Source organism: Balaenoptera acutorostrata, chromosome 3 (genome assembly GCF_949987535.1).
Source record: "Balaenoptera acutorostrata chromosome 3, mBalAcu1.1, whole genome shotgun sequence".
Classification (NCBI taxonomy): domain Eukaryota; kingdom Metazoa; phylum Chordata; class Mammalia; order Artiodactyla; family Balaenopteridae; genus Balaenoptera; species Balaenoptera acutorostrata.
Genome location: NC_080066.1, coordinates 3423119 through 3437396, shown reverse-complemented (window position 1 = coordinate 3437396; position 14278 = coordinate 3423119). Strand labels below are relative to the sequence as shown.

The window sequence follows — 14278 nt, the reverse complement described above, 5'->3', positions numbered from 1 at the left end:
CACTAAAGGTTGGTGATTACTTGGTGCCAATGGGGTGGTAAATTGAAACACACCATCAAGCACAGATTAACATGAAAGTGAAAATAAAACCTTAAATGTCATAAAAATGTTTAGAATCTCGGTAATACATCTTTAGCCCCCCTTCCACCCCATTCCTGCCCCCCATCCCCTTCCACTGTAATCCACGTTTGAGAGCGTTATCACAAGAGCGAAATGACTCGCCCATCACCACCTCAACTCCAGCTGTTCCCTGAGATGAGTCAGCCTCACTTTGCAGGGCACCGGAAGAGCGGGCACAGGGCAGTTGCATGTTTACGGGATGAGAGGAAGGTTGGAAAAGTCTAGAGCTTTAGATCCTGGTACCACTTCTGCAGGTCAAGCTTCTCTGTGTTAAGAGCAAGAAGAACCAGGAGGAAAAGCCTCAAGAGAAGTGTGAGTTTCAAGACAAGGTGGCTGCTGACGCCAGGTCTGCAGACAAGCAGCACGAGGCTAGCAGGTGGACGAGGTTTGCAGGGCTCATCGGGAAAGAGGGAAGGAGGGAGGGAGCCAGAGCACGCAGTAGATTGGGTGCGAAGCAGGAGGTGAGAAAATGGAATTGGCCAGAGTAGAGGGGAAGGGGACAGAAGCTTCTGGATCCTTTGCTTATTTATTTACTTTTGGGTTAGGGAGATGAGCATATTTGTAACTAACACGACTGAAGTTTCAAGAGAAGTGATGTGACTGATAAAACAAGCATGGCTAGCGTGGGGACTGAATTGAGGAGGAAATAAGTCAGAGACAGGAGGGAAAAGCAGCTTGCGTTATATACGAGGCCTTTGATAATAAGTGAGAGAAACAGCTTGCGTTACATAAGAGGCCTTTGATTATAAGTGAGAGAAACCAATTTATTCTTTATTTTTATTTAAAAAAATCTTATATTGGAGTTGATGTACAATGTTGTTAGTTTCAGGTGTACAGCAAAGTGATTCAGTTATACATACATACACCTATTCTTTTTCAGTCTTTTCCATTATAGGTTATTACAGAATATTGAGTAGAGTTCCCTGTGCTATACAGTAGGTCCTTGTTGATTATCTATTTTATATATAGTCGTGCGTATATGTTAATCCCAACCTCCTAATTTATCCTCCCCCCCCCCCCAGCTTTCCCCTTTGGTAACCATAAGTTTGTTTTCTAAGTCTGTGAGTCTGTTTAAGAGAAACCAACTTAAATCAGTTAAGTTAAAAAACAAAAACAAAAACAGAACAACAACAGAAGCATGGCTGGGCCTCAGGAGCTTCGGGAATGTTCCAGACTCTCCCTACTTGGCTCTCAGGCCCCCTCCGCATCCTCCTCATTCTTCTCCTGGCCCCTGCAGGTTCTTCAGGCTTCTTCAGTCTTGGTGGGAAATGAGGCTGAGGCTACAGCCACAGGAGAGGCACTAGACTGACCCTCTCGGCCCCAAACCCAGAATTCTAGGGAAAGTTTCTCACTGGTCCATCCTGAGTCTGTAGGAGTCCAACCAGGGTCAGTAGGTTGTGCAAGGCTGTGCAGAGGTGGCCGGACGTGAGCACGTGCCCCTGTGGGGACCACGCAGATGGGGGGAAGGAGGGGCAGTCCTCCCTGAAGAGGGGCGTCCGTCGATCCGTGTAGTTCAGAGGTGGAGGGGAGCTTAGAAAGTCTGACAGGTTCGCATCTCAAGTTTGTTTTGTTTTTGTTTTTTGTTCTCAGGGAAGTTGGGGCATCTGGCAAGAATCGGGGGTGGATGGGGATTCGGGCTAGAGAAGGTTTGGAACACTACCGTGAGAAATGAGAAAGCCAGCAGGACAACAGAGCGACGTGGAGAAGCAGTCAAGGGTAGAAAGCCTAACTGTGCAATGGGGTCAACCCAGATTTATTCACTTGACGAACATTATTGATCACAATCTCTATTTAATCTCCCAGCATCCCGGACCCAGTACCAATAAAAACAGATGGTTGGGCTGATCCAACGCTGGAGAGTGGAAATGCAGGTGCTTCAGGTACAGGGGGCAGAGGAGCAGAGGAGAGGGGGAGGGCTGGGGCAGGTGGAGACCTGTCCACAGAAGGGGACACAGGGACATCATCAGGGAGGGGCTGACACTGTCGAGTCTCAGTGGTGTCCTGGTCATGGCCCTTCCCAGCGGAGATGACCCCTCAGGTTAGGTGAACGCATCCTGGTTTGCTCAGGAAAGTCCCATGTAATTATCCACGGCACCTCTTCTCATTACGGACAGGTCCCGATTTGGATGCTGGATCACGTGGTCAGCCCATCCTCAGCCAGGTCTGAGTGACTGGGGATTATGGCCTCCCAGGGATGTCACTTCACTGTGGCTTCCAGGCCTGGTGATCTGGAAAGAGTAAGTCCTGGCTCTCAACCTGCATCACTCCTGTGGGTCCCACCCAGGGAAATGGAGACTTCTGGAAGTGTCCAGTGCCTGCAGTTATGAGGTCTGAAGAGAATGAATCAGAGAAGGAAACACAGCTGCCCCGGCCTCTCTGGCTGCTCACGGGAGGGAGAGGCCCCGTCAGCGGAGGCCAGAGGAAACAGCTCCCTTCCTTGCTGGCAGCAGGCTTGGAAATACCACCCAAACCCCAGCTGGTTTCCCCGAGGCCACCTGATACACCCCGGGCGCCTCAGGGCAAGAAGTCCCAGAAACCATGTACAGTTTGTGGCCACCCACTTTAGCGTTTCTTGGCATAGAAATGACAAGGGCCGTGCAGGAATCATCTTTGTTTCTGCCACAGTGGGGACTGACGTCTTGCCCGAAGTAGATTCTTCACACGTACTCATGTGACTGAATGGATGTCCTCTCCAGAACAGACTGGAGCTGTCCTGTCTCAGAGGTGCCTCCGTTGGTGGCCTTGAACTTGGTTTGCAGACAAAAGTGTAACACTGCACCACAGGAGATGGGGCAGGTGAGGATGGGGGGGGGGAGGCTGGCTTGAGTGGGGCAGGGTTTTTTTCCTGACCCCAGCTGGTGATCAGCTTATATCCTAAAGCAGGAGGATTAATAACCAGGGTAGTTTTATCCCTGTTAGAATGTAACTACAGATGTGGGCTTATTGGGTGAAACAGCTAATCCTTTCTACATGTGGCTCACTCGGGAAATACGATGCCTGCGGTTGGCAAAAGCGCTCTTTGCACAGGGGCCTGCTGCTGGGTGTGGCCTCTCTCTCCTGGGCTGAGTGGACAGCTGGCCGGGGGCGTCTGTGCTCTTGCCTCTTGGGTGAGCTGACTTCTCACTGGACTGGTGATGGAGGGGAAGGCACGAGGCCTGTGTGTCTGTGGACCTGAAGGGGGGCAGGGTGCAGTTGAAGGAAAACGTCAGGTGTAGGAGTGGGTGGGTGCACGGAGAGGCTGGAGGGGGAAAAAAACACTCTTGGAAAAATCAAGGTTTATTGCGACTGCAAGTCCCTGAGTCTTGAGGCAGCAGGAGGAGGGAAGGGGGAGCCCCAGATCGGAGCCAGCAGGCACCCAGGGATTTACAGCACGGTATGGCTGGAGGCCCCAAAGCCACGAGACACAATTCATCAAAGAGCTGCTGCTGCTGGAGCAGAGATGAAAGGCTTTCCAGGCCAGTCGGTGATGCGCTTGCAGCTTTCCCCTGGGCAGCCACCTGCGGTGAGTAACAGGAGACATGGCTCCTCCCGGCGCTGAGGCCTGCGAGTCCAGAGCCCCCGGCTGCCTGGGGAGGGAGGCATCCAGGAGCCCAGGGGAGGTTGGGAGGTGGGCGGGGCCTGGGCGGGGGCGGAGCCCCGGTGAGCCGGCGCACGTGACCGCCCCCTCCCTCCCCGCGTCGCCGCCGGGCGTGGCTGCGCCGTCCCCCGACCGGGCCTCGCCCGTGACCCCGGCCCCTCCAGGGCCGCGCAGCACCGCGCGCAGGAGGCCCCGCCTGCCTGCCCCCCGCCTGCGCGGGACCGGCCGGTCGCCTCCCCCTCCTCCCTCTCCTCGCCCCTCCCGACTTTTCAGTCCGGACTGCGGGGGCCGGAGGTTAAAGCTTCATTCCTGAGTGCTGCGTTCCAGAAACTTTTACAGATGCCCCGGCGTTCTTGGAAGACGTTGAGAGGAAATCGGAGCGTCCGACATCCCCACCCAGACGCTCCAGAACCAGAGGTGGCATCTGCCCCTGGACGCGAGGGGGCTGGAAAGGGCAGAGCGGCCAGGGGGCTCGCGAGCAGGCCGTCCTCCCCTTCCCTCTCACCTGGGTCCGTCATTGGCGCGCCTTCCCCCACGCCGCGACCCTCTCCAGCGGGCGGGGGCGGGCCGTGCTGGGGGAGGACTCGGCCTCCCGGGCGGTCCGGGGTTGGGAGGCTCGCATCGCCATGGCAACGAGCTCTTCCCGTGGGAATACCGAACTCCTGAATGTGCCGCAAATTGGAAAGGGACCCGCTGAGTGCCAGCTGGGGCTCCAGGCGGGCGGGGGCAGGGCGGTGTCTGCAGGGAGGCGGGGCGCGACCGAGCCTGGATGCTGGGCTGCGCGCGTTTCCTCGGAGTCAACTGGGGCCACACACGCCGGACACGTGACGCGCGCTGCAGGCCCCCCCCCCCCCGCCCCGCGGGCTCCGGGTCGGCTGACTGGCTTAGAGCGGCCGCGCCCAGCGTCGGCCGGCTGAGGAGGATGCTTCCCTTCTGGGGGTCTGCCCCAGTTCCCTAGCCGATGAGACCAGTAGCTCCTGTTGGGAGGACAGGCGGGGTTGGCTGTGGAATTCAGTTCTACGTGGCTGAGGCCATTGGCTTCTCTTGACAAATTTTTTTTTTCAGTTTTAAAAGTTGTATCAATCATTAAAAAAGCATAATGCATTTTTTTAGTTCAGAAAGGTGTAAAGAAGGACATGAACATGAGCCACAATCCCCATCTTTCCACCCAAAGATGACCAACCACTGTTAACATTCTGCTGTCATCCTCCAGATACGCCCACACGGTCACCTAGGGATGTACTAGTGACAAAAGTAGATTCCATGAGGTTTTGTCGCCTGCGTTTTCACTTAACTTACCAAAGACATAGAAAGATATAGAAAAATCTGCACTGTTATTTCTAATGGCAACATAGGGTTACTATAACTTATTAGCCAATTTGCTATTGCTGGAAATTTAAATCGCTTCCCCATTTTTACTCTTCTGCATGATGATAAACGTCCTTCTGCATACATTTTTGCACCCAGTCTGTTAATTTCCTTAAGGTAAACTTCTAGAAGTAGGATTACTGGGTCAAAACATATGGGCATTTAAAATTTTGATGCATATTTCTAAATTATGGGTCGTGGGTGGGTTTTTTTTGAGAGCCGGTGGACTTTATTCCCGCCCCCCGCTCCCCGCCCCGCCCCAATAGGTCTTAGGAATAACAGGGAAAAATTCCTTATACAGTCTGTATTCCCCCCCAAAGCAAGACCTGAAACAGAGTTTGTGTGTGAATAGTTCCTTCCAGGGGCCATCCAGGAAGCGCTCTGAGGGTCAGCAATCAAAGGGTCAGTAATGAACGTGTAACTGCTGGGGGCCGTGGGGTCCAGTGCCGCCTGGGACCCTCTGGGCGACCACGCAGAACACCCCAGACTTGACCCCCATTCGTTTCTGCAGGGCATCAACTCTCCAGATCGTTTGACTTTCTCCACTGTTACTTGGAAAACGTCTGCGGGTAAGTGCTGAGGAAGGCCCAGGGGATATGGCTGGAGCACCTACAGCCTCAGTTACAAATGAATGATTGCCCCTTGCCCGAACCCAAACCAAGGGACGAGGTTAATCCAGGACAAAATTGCAAAATGGGTTAAGATTTCATCAGCCCCTCCACCTTCCCTCTCTGCTCCCTAAACCATCTCTTGGTGCCAACCCCCGCCCCTGCCCCAGGCGTCCGAGGTGTTTGATTCTCCAAGACACATCAAAGAGGTCTTCTCATGATTTTCTCCACAGTGTTAGAGACAAAGGCTGTTAGTTACTCTTCCAAGCATGTTTACGTTTGAAGACAGGCACCAAGAACTCTTCACCGAAGGAACTGGTGATAATGTTGGCATTTCAGGCACGGTGGCAGCTGAAGCCTTTTGTGGCGGAGCACCCAGCCTGAGGCCGGTCCAGCACCGGAATTCTGCTCGTCCTCTCCTGACCTACGGCAGGTGAGAGGCAGCAGGAAGGCGGAAGTGGAGGGGTGGGGGGAGGGAGGGAGGAGTCCAGAGCCTTGCTTTGCCCACATGGATGACACTCCCTGGCGTGTGGATTTAATTTTTTTTTAATTTTTGAATTTTTAAAAACAATTTTTGGCCATACCATGCGGTACATGGTATCTTAGTTCCCCAGCCAGGGATCGAACCCCTGCCCGCTGCATTGGAAGGTGGAGTCTTAACCACTGGACCGCCGGGGAACTCCCTGGCCTGTGGATTTTAGAAAATGAGGCAGGAAAGAGGAAATCAGGCTGGATCTGTTGCTGGAGGGGAGGGGAAATAAGTGAGCCGCCAAGGCAAGCGGGGTGAGACCGTTGTTAAGAAGAGGATTGAGCAGGTGAAGAGGATGAGGACGCGTCTCCACGGGCTGTGGGTGCGATGAGGCACTTGAATGAGGAGCTCGTGGCCACGGTCCACACCTTCCCTTCCGCCCGTGTGTCTGCCCTCCTTCCTCCCTGGCTCCTCCTCCTCGTGTCCATCAGGGGGTCCGCTTTCTCCTGCCTGCCCCCTACAGGCTGATGCTACCTAGCGTTCTGTCCTGTGCCCCTTTTATTCTCCAGCTGCACACGCAGTCTGGGCGGTCAGCGTCCCTCGCGGCTTCTGCTGCCGCCACCGCATGCAGACACGCACAGATGCTGGCCCAGCTCGTCGGGAGCTCAAGTCCCGACTGTCCAGAAGTTGACAGCATTCGGGGCGGTGGGAGGAATCTTGGGCCAGACACATACTCCCTTTGGTGTGTGGCCTCTGGTTGTCACATTCGAGAGCTAGTGTCCCCAGTGGAGTTGAGAGCTGCGTGAGGACAAGGGCCTTGGCTTTGACTTCCCTGATTAGCCTCCTGCAGTGCCCACGGTGGAACGGCCCTCTGTAGGTGTAGGCTGTAGGGACAGGCAGAAGAAAGCAGACCCCCTAAGGGACACAGAGAAGGAGGAGCCAGAGAGGAAGGAGGGCAGACACACCGGAGGAAGGGAAGATGTGGACCTTGGCCGCGAGTTCCGCATTCAAGGGCCTCACCGCACCCACAGTCCGTGGAGATGCGTCCTCATCCTCTTCACCTGCTCAATCCTCTTCTTCTCCTCCTCCTCCTCCTCCTCCTCTCCCCTCCCCCTCTCCTTCCCCCCGCCCCTCCCCCTCTCCTTCCCCCCGCCCCTCCCCCTCCCCTCCCCCTCCCTCCCCTTCCCCCCCTCCTCCTCCTCTCCCCCCCCCCCCCCGCCCCAGCTTGCTTGCCTTGGCAGCTCGCTTCTTTCCCCTCCCCACCAGCACCGTTGTGGGGACCTGGGAAGGATGGGGTCCAGCGCCTTCCTATGCAGCACCTTTGTTTTTACCGACTAGCCCCCTCCTATGGTCCACAGTCCCTAGGAACCCTCCGCTCACCACGTTGAGTAGGTTTCCTCTTCTCACTCTCTCTCCTCCCTTTGCAGTGTCTGGCGCTGTTTCCCGCCTCCACCATCTTGAAACGATCCTTCCTTGGCCTCGGTAATAACAGCACACCCGCTCCCTGTCCTTCTGTCCGGTGGGCTGTAGTCCTTCGTCTCCTAAACATAGTTCTCCCCTGAGACTCCATCCTCTGGGGCGGCGTGAGATAGTGGAAAGGATGCAGGTTTGGGAGCCAGAGTGACTGTCTGATTCGGGGCTGTGTCATCTATTAGTTGGGTGATCTCTCTGAGCCTCCATTTTCTCAACTGTAAAGTGCAGATTAATCCCGAGGGTTGAAGGTATTGTAGGTAAAGGGCCTGACACAAAGTCGTGGCTAAATGCAGGGCAGCTGTGGGTGTTCTCTGCGATTCTGTTAGGCATAACACAGGCCCCTGTTGACTCGCCTCTCGCCTCTCGCCTCTCACCTGGGGGAGCCAACACTCTCTCTCCAGCCCTGAATTCTCTCCCACATCTGGTCCCCAACTCCGCCTATCTGTAGGTGTTTCCACTTTTGACGTTCTGTCATGACCCGAGTGGTAGCCTGCATAAACCAACCTTGTCATTCTTTTTTCTCCGGAGCTCTTCCTGCTGGGTTTTCCCTGATTCAGCCGTCCATGCCGCTATTTCCCAGACTCTTGGGATCAAAAAGCTTGGGAGTATCTTTCATTCAGCCATCTCTTTGGCCTTTTATATTTGGAAATCGCAATGATTATTGGTCCAGTGACTTCACATGCATTTGTGACTTCATCTCAACAGGATTTTGATGTCGGCTGTTACAGAAATGAAGCCTGGAGACGCAAAATCATCTGCCCAAGGAGTGAATAGGAGAGCAGGACTCGACTCCAAGCCTGGGCTTATCCCGTTTCTCGGAGGTTCCCTCCCCGGCGTGACTGGTAGCCTGGTTGGTCTCACATCCCACTAACTCAAAATGCTGAGGTCTCTCCATCTTAAAGACAAACTGATAAACCTTTGCCAGTGACTGTCTCCAGCTCTTAGCCTTCTCCTGCTTCCCCCTGTACATACCCGCAAGCCTGCCTTACGCTCTTGGGTTCCTCAGTCACTGCAAGCTAGTGTCTGCCTCCCTGGAATGGCCCCCGCCAAGTTCCCTCTGTCCCCAGGACACTCTGTGGCCCTCGCCATACCCGAGTCCTGTTTAACCCCATCACAGCCCCTCTTCCTCCCAACATGCCTCCCCTTAGCTTCTCTCCTGGATTTCCTTCTACCTCTCCGGCCATCCTGCCCTAGTGCCCTCGGCTCAGCCCATCACCTGGATGCTGCGAATCCCCAGGTTTTGGGTCCAGGCCATCTTCTCTTTACAAACCCCATGTTCTCCTTGGTTGGCTCATTTCCTCATGTGGCTTCGGTGACCACCACCATGTCAACAACTCCCCAACCTCTCTCTCTAGCTCAGATATTTCCCTGTAGCTTGAGATCTTCATATCGCTCTGAACATGGAGTTCTGGTCCTGAATCCACCACTTACCAGCTGGGTGACTGTGATGGTTAATTTTATGTGTCAACTTGACAGGGTGCCCAGATATTGGGTCAAACGTGATTCCAGGTGTGTCTGTGAGGGTGTTTCTGGATGAGATCAGCATTTGAATACACTGAACAAAGCAGGTGGCCCTTCCTAATATGCGTGGGCCTCATCTGATCCCAGGAAGACCTGAAGAGAATAAAAGGGCTACCCCTCTGTGAGTGACCAGGGACTCCTCCTGCTGACCGTGGAGTGGGGACATCGGTCTTTTTCTGCTTTTGGACTTGAACTGAAACAGTGGCTCATCTTGAGTCTGTTGGGTTAGAACTTACACCATTGGCTCTTCTGGTGTCAGAACTTCAGACTCAGGCCAGAACTGTACCGTCAGATCTCTTGGGACTCCAGCTTGTTTTTGTTGTTGTTGTTTAAAGATTTTTTTTTGATGTGGACCATTTTTTAAAGTCTTTATTGAATTTGTGACAATATTGCTACTGTTTTATGTTTTGGTTTTTTGGCCACGAGGCATGTGGGATCTTAGCTCCCTGACCAGGGATCAAACCTGCCCCCCTGCATTGGAAGGCAAAGTCTTAACCATTGGACCACCAGGGAAGTCCCCCGACTCTAGCTTGTTGACTGCAGGTCTTGGGACTTCTCAGCCCCCAAAATTGGTAAGCCAATTCCTTATAATAAATCTTTTAGATATAGATATATAATAGATAGATAGATAGGTAGATAGATAGATAGATATAAATAGATATATCTCCTATTAGTACTTGAGTTTTCTTACTATCCTAGGGTTTACTCTATAGATCAAGGAACCAGTGAGGTTTCTGTCAACGTCTTTCTTCCTTTCTTTCTTTCTTTCTTTCTTTCTTTCTTTCTTTCTTTCTTTCTTTCTTTCTTTCTTTCTTTTGGCTGTGTTGGGTCTTCGTTTCTATGCGAGGGCTTTCTCCAGTTGCGGTGAGTGGGGGCCGCTCTTCATCGCGGTGCGCGGGCCTCTCACCGTCATGGCCTCTCCCCCTGCGGAGCACAGGCTCCAGACGCGCAGGCTCAGTAGTTGTGGCTCACGGGCCTAGTTGCTCCGCGGCATGTGGGATCTTCCCAGACCAGGGCTCGAACCCGTGTCCCCTGCATTGGCAGGCAGATTCTCAACCACTGCGCCACCAGGGAAGCCCTGTCAGCTTCTAATATCCATTCCCGTTGTACATTTGGGAAGCAGGAAAATGACCACAGGTGGGTTTGTGGACCACAGTGAGGCGTACATGGATCAGGAGCCCTTTATTACTAGATCATCATATGACACTAATCTAACAGGGGCCATAATGGTACTTTGGGTCCCCATCATTTCAAACCCTGTATCCAACAGTCCTCAGAAGATCTGGGCAGTCTCCTTTCCCCACTGTATGGGTATCTGGGTAAATGGTCGTACGTTCCTTTGGAGGAAAGAGTGAGGCGTCACGAGTGACCCAACCTTTCCTTTAGTTGATGGATGTGGGTCTGAAGACTGGCTCAGATCTGGAAACTGGGAAAAGGACTGTGGCTTTCCACCGGGGCTCCTGACATCCTGGTGCTTATTATGCTCGGCCTCTTTTGCTCACCCGTATGTACCAGGCAGTGACTTTGCTGCTTGCCCATCCATCTTGCCTTTGGGAGCACCATGTTCTAATAGTCATGCCCACAGCTCACCACAGGTCCGGGTCCTTGGTTGCCATTCTGCCTTTGCTGCCCGTTACAATAATTGTGCCTATCCTGTTTCTCACGGTTAAGTGCTGCCCCTGGCCTTTGATATTCTAGGGTCCAGTATCATCCTCATTACCACCGAAAAGCCCAGACTAAACCGCGTCTCTTATCATCAGCCCCAGACTACAGAGGGGTCGCCACTGACTGAAGCATCTTAATGATGGTGGTTCAGCTCTCCCAGTGCTGTCCTCAGCACCTGGGCAGATGTTTGTCCTCCAGGCCCTTCTGAGGGAAAGTCAGCTGGTGTGTCTGGTCTCACACTAGGTTAGTCCTAGTGCATCCATGTCTCCAGCCTTTTGATCCCTCCTTCCATGGTTGAGCACAATGATCCTGGTGTTGCTTTTTCCAAGCTTGTAAGAGCCATCGGGACTTCCCTCTCTCATCCCGCCCCTAGGCCCTTGCCCATGATGTGAAATCCTTGTTCCAGGAGAATGGTTCCGTATTAATAAACGTGCCCTGACTCGGAGTCTTGCCTCCGTGACCCGGCATTCTTCAGATGCACCCCCGGCACACACACTTGCAGCTCCTGCCCGTTCACGTTCACCCACTCCTGCGGCTCCTCTGGCATAGAATTCTCCCCCCTTCTCAGGCCCAGCAAAGGACCCTTCACATGGGTTATCCTGAACCTGACCCTAGTCATTGGTCTGGTGGCCAGCAAGAAGGGGAGAGGGGAGATCCTCAGAGAGCAGTCGTCACTGTGGCGGCTTTTGCCTCGTTGGAGGCTTGTGCAGAACGCACAAGGAAAGGCTGCTCTCCTTTAACGAGGTGGAGGGGCCGCTTCTGCAAACTCAGGAGGTTCAGGGGAATCTGGGAGCTTCAGGGTTCTCAAATGCAGCCACCCAGAAATACCCACTCCCCCATTTCAGTCCCTCAGTCCCTCCCAGTCTGTATCAGACCCTGACGTGGATGGAAGAGAGTCGCTTTTCTGAAAGTCTTGAGTTTGGTTCTCAGCTTGGTCTACCTTCTGGCTCCAGGAGACGGTTTTTGTTTGTTTGTTTAACAGTGCCAAGGAAGCCTCTGCCTCTCACAGTTTGCTTTGGATTAGTCATTGATCTCCCTCAAGCCTGTCATTTTCTCTTTTCAGTGCCTCAAATGATGGTCAGCAATGGCCACCAACCCCACCGTCCTTTAATTACTCTTTGCCCTGTACCTCCCATGTGCCAGAGATATTGCAATAAAGTCCATCTCTTTCAACCTGTATTCCCTTTCAGCTCACCCCCCGGTGAAGGTCTCAGCAATTACACGGCTACATCAGGCCAAGGTCTTTCAGTACTCCCACTCGACCACCAGAGATGAGGGTCCTCACTGCCAGCTAGGTGGCAAGTGATCAACTCCGGAATCGCATCTTTAGAATTTCCTCTGGAGAGTATTCTTGGTACCAACGGTCTTAGGGTAAGCATCCTTCAAGCAGAGTCTGAGACAGGGATTTGGGTTACTGGGATTTACTGAGGGAGCACTCTTAGGAGAAAGGGAGTGTAAGGGAAGTAGGGTGAGCCGGGAACGGACCAAGGCATGGAGGGGGTCTCACGTGGGACCCAGATACAGCTTGATCTCTTGGGTAGCCCTGGAGCATGGCCTGGACCACAGAACCAATCCCACCTTGAAGCAAAGGAGCCAGGCTTTTGCACCCTCCTGTCAGTTGGTCATTAGCTGCAGATTTCTGCAGTGGGGTGGGGGGTGTGACTCCGTGGGTGAGGTGGCTCCCGGCTCCCGTTTGGCTGAGGACAATTTTCTGGTAGTTCGCAGTTAGGTTCACTGGCCCGTAAAGTGATCCGGGCAGGACATCAGCAACTCCTAAGACGATTTCAGTAAATAACACCCAATCCATCAGTTGCTCAAGCCAGAAACCTGGGACTTATTTTTGTCTTCTTCCTTTTCTTCAATTCTCAGTCCAGTCAATCTCCAAGATATGTCTTTTATTTCCTAATCACCCCAGTCACTTTTTTCTATTCTCACCGTCACGACCCAAGTCGACAGCACCACCATCTATTGTGTATATTCCTGCAACAGCCCCTAACTGGCCTCTGGTTTATTATCTGCAAGACAGCCAAGTTCAGCTTTCTAAAATCCCCGTCTTTTCATGTCACTTCCTTTATTAACCCTTCAGTGGCTCCCATCACTCTTATGATAATTTTAAACTGCTTTATGTGGCTTAAAATATCCTGCATGACCTCGGTTCTACTCTCCTTTCCTGGTTCAGCTCTCACTACTTAAAATCTCAAAAAGCTGACCCAAATGGACTTCTTTTAGTTATATTCAAATATGCCACACACTGTCTTTACCCTCTGTCTTTGCACATATTTTTTCATCTGCCTAGAACACCTTTGCTACCTCTCACCTGATTACCTCATGTGCATCTTTAAGACTCTGCCAAGTTATACTTGCCCCTGAGAAGCCCCCGCACACCTTGTACTCCGCTATCATACCCTGCACCATGTGGCACTGCAGTGGTCTATATCTCCTCACTACAGTGCTTTCCCTCTAGCACCCCTTTCCTGAATTTTTAAAGACAAGTTTCCTTCCATTTTTCTCTTCTCTAGTGGTTTGGCAGTAATACATCCAATTTCTACTCTTTAATGGTTTAGCACGAACTCACGTCTACTTAAATCCCAAGCTCTGTGGCAGCAGAGATGATGCTTACATTACTTACTGCTGTGTCATCAGTGCTTGGTGTATGGATGGAGCTCAGTAAGTGTTTGCTATGTGAAATAATAAATGAATAAAAGTATCTCATCTCCTTTTCAGCTGCTGCTCTAGATGCCAGCACCTGCAACTGTGCCTTGCAGATAGTAAGTACTTAATAAATATTTGTCGAATTCAGTAGTGAGCTTAGCTTTTTGCTTTCCATTTGTAGGACAGCTGCTCTGCCTGATTCAGGTCCTCAGCACCTGTGTCCAGGGTCATGTAGCACAGAGTGACATCAGCAAATTGTAGACCAGGAAGTTCCAAGTTCTCATTTCCCCACAGAAACACACACACACACACACACACACCCAAACAACAGCAAAAAGAAATGGAAGCTGTCTTAAACAACTTTGTAGGAGCTCTAGAAAATAGTCAGATAGTCAAATGTTTACAGCAACCAAGAAAATGCCCTCCAAAAAAAATCCATTTTCAAAATGGTGGGAAAATTATGTGATATTTTTACTCACCCTAGCTCCAGCCCACCTCACCCCTCCCAGCACAATGGTGATTTTGGTTTTGAGAAGGTGGCAGACCTGTTTCCAGTTTTCTCCCTCAAGCCGGAAAGGGCATACCTGGAGGAATGATGCAAGCCACTAGTCCCTGTTCCACACAACTTGAAATGCAAGTGGGTAGTGCTTGTAAAAGCTACAAGGCAACTACAAACTGAAAGATATCTGGGTGGAGACATACAGTAGACCATCTAAGGTCAGGAGGAGAAGCTGAAGTTAGATGCTTTTGGAAATTAGGACATTTAAAAGTAGCCTTGTATTCAGGAGAATTTAGAAACACATGTGCATATTCAGGGAAGATACA

At 52.1% G+C, this 14278-nt stretch overlaps 2 long non-coding RNA genes across 2 annotated transcripts; one reads left to right on the top strand and one right to left on the bottom strand.

The window, feature by feature from the left end:
- The first annotated feature begins 319 nt into the window (after positions 1-319).
- On the top strand, positions 320-2462 carry LOC130707689 (uncharacterized). The gene is made up of 3 exons (XR_009007705.1): positions 320-432; positions 1924-2000; positions 2235-2462. It is a non-coding gene; the product is annotated as an uncharacterized LOC130707689 (long non-coding RNA).
- A 916-nt stretch (positions 2463-3378) lies between these two features.
- On the bottom strand, positions 3379-4498 carry LOC103013760 (uncharacterized). The gene is made up of 2 exons (XR_451559.2): positions 4203-4498; positions 3379-3617 (listed from the first exon to the last, which is right to left on the bottom strand). It is a non-coding gene; the product is annotated as an uncharacterized LOC103013760 (long non-coding RNA).
- Positions 4499-14278: the final 9780 nt, after the last annotated feature.